The sequence below is a fragment of the Colobus angolensis genome, unplaced genomic scaffold, assembly GCF_000951035.1.
Source record: "Colobus angolensis palliatus isolate OR3802 unplaced genomic scaffold, Cang.pa_1.0 Scaffold61, whole genome shotgun sequence".
In the NCBI taxonomy this organism is placed as follows: Eukaryota; Metazoa; Chordata; class Mammalia; order Primates; family Cercopithecidae; genus Colobus; species Colobus angolensis.
This window is the reverse complement of record NW_012119710.1, coordinates 2389446-2391679: the sequence shown is the minus strand read 5'-3', so window position 1 is coordinate 2391679 and position 2234 is coordinate 2389446. Positions and strand designations below refer to the sequence as shown.

General features: G+C 45.0%; 1 long non-coding RNA gene across 1 annotated transcript; it reads right to left on the bottom strand.

Annotated features, from left to right (window-relative positions):
- Positions 1-669: 669 nt before the first annotated feature.
- Positions 670-1966, bottom strand: LOC105527095. The gene is made up of 2 exons (XR_001004197.1): positions 1724-1966; positions 670-1448 (listed from the first exon to the last, which is right to left on the bottom strand). It is a non-coding gene; the product is annotated as an uncharacterized LOC105527095 (long non-coding RNA).
- Positions 1967-2234: the final 268 nt, after the last annotated feature.

Below are 2234 nucleotides of genomic sequence, written 5' to 3'. Positions count from 1 at the left end.
GGTAGAGATAAGAACAGTGAATGGATTTAGGATATATTTTAGAAGAAAAGCAGATATAATTTGTTGATGGGTGACCTGTGGGGAATGAAAGAGGGAATCAAGATCGTTCCCAGGTTTTTGCCTTGAGCGCACTGATGATGGCACCATTAGTTGACATAAGGAGCCCTAGGAGAGGAGGAGATTGGGAGCAGGAAAGGAAGAGTTTGACAAACATGTTAATTTGAGATATTTATTAATGAACTTGCAGCCCCCATCTCATACTTTATATCTATTACTATACCAAGAACTATGAGATCCAAGACCTTTTTCAATTCCTTGTTAAGCAGGAATAAAGTGAAAGACAACTGAATAAAATATTCAGTTTTTTTTGCAAAACACTTTTACGTTCAGAGGTTTGGTAGTAGAGCCATATCTTCCCAGGCAGGCATAAGTAGCCAATCAATCACTGTGTCATACCAAGCAACGGTCCAAGGGGCAAACTAATTAAAAATTTAATCCCATGATTTTCATCTTAATCTCTTTTTCCCATTAGCTTTGATCAATGCCCACAACACAATTTAACCAAACTTTTCATTTAGATAAATGACTGAGTGGGGTACCTATTGAGTCCATTTGTTATGAACCAATGGATAACTAAAATGTATATGCTAATTACTAAAGACCACACACTAATTTTCAAAGCATTTTACTAGCACAAAAGCTATGCTCCTGTTATCAAATAAAATGCACTTCCTATGTTACACTCAGTAGTTGTTCAAACCAGTTTCTCTTGACTTCAGTAGCCAAACTGCAGCACGCTGTGTAGGTACACAGTGCATTTGAGAAACGTCTGCACATCCCAACCCTGCACTATATCACAAGCAATAGAGAAAGATGTATCAAATAAGAAGATTCCATGAACTTCTCAGCTACCTGGGACTTCTGCTGCACCCTGAAAAAAAAAATTAGGCTAGAAACCACATAAAACAACTAAACCAAACTGAATGCAGGGGCTGCTAAGAGGAAGAATGAACTTTGCAGCCTGTTCCAAATGCTAAGGTGAAGGAGGTCCTGGCTCAGCTCACTAGGTGTGCAAGTCAGGAGATATTCATTTCGTGACCATCCTTTCCTATCTCCTGGGGTGAAATTTCTACTGCTTTCAAGTCTTCCAGCCCCTATTTGAATGCCAAAATTCTTAAGTTCCTTCAAGTAAAAGAGATCTTCATTTTAAAAATAAAAGTCAATGGCTCTGCTCTCCTGTAGCCTTTTCAGTCCCTGTAGCAGTGCTTTCTCACTTAGATTTTCACTGCCATTTCAATAAGGGGGTGAGAAGAGAGAAGAACGGGGACTGTGATCAATGAAAACTATTCAGTAAAGACTCTTCATGCCAGACATGGCCTCAGAAACAGGAGGAAAGTTTACCAGACGGCAGGAGTAGGCGGTGGCTGGCCCCAGTGGAATGGGTAAACCTAAAAGGGGACGAAATGGTTTTCAGGCTTCTGTGGCCCTCTCTACACACACATTTTGTGGCCATGAAGTCCTGGCTACTAAGCATCATTGTCTCCGTGCAACCACTGCACCTGCCACTTCCCTCAAAACATTAATAACCAGGTTCCTGGGAGGATTTTCATCCCCAATTTTCTGGACATGCCTCCGAGCCACCTCCCCGCTCCGGCCCTCCCTCTCGTTGGTCGCCTTAAGACCTCCCAACACGCGGGACGGCCCCTCCCCCCGCCCTCCTCACCGACTAGCCACGGCCAGCAGAGCCTTAGAGCGGCTCTGTCAGGCTGCCCTGGAGCGGAAATTAGAAGAAGGAAGAGGAAGGCGCGAAGGAAGAAGACTTCCTCACATTCTTGGCTTCCAACGGGCACTGGGGCAACAGAGGGGGAAATGACGTAAGCGCCCATGCAGGAAGCGAAAATTGGGCACGGGTCCAGGAAGCCGCCATGTTGTGTGTGGCGGATGAGAATTTCAGCGCTCAGTATCTGAGTCCCAGCAGAGAGGCCCCGCAGAGAGGATAGATTAACCATCTCCCCCTCCTCTCCCTCGTCCGCTCCTCCCCTCCTCCCATCCCCTTCTCCCTCTCCTTTCTCCCATTTACTAAATGAGTATTTATTGGGACCTTGCTGTGTTCTGTGCTTCAGAGTCCAGTGAATAGGATGGACAAACATTTAAATTTCCTAGCCGGAAACACTGAAGGATGAACTGTCAAGAGGCATTTGAACCAGAGGGACTCCATCTTGAATAGGGGCTGC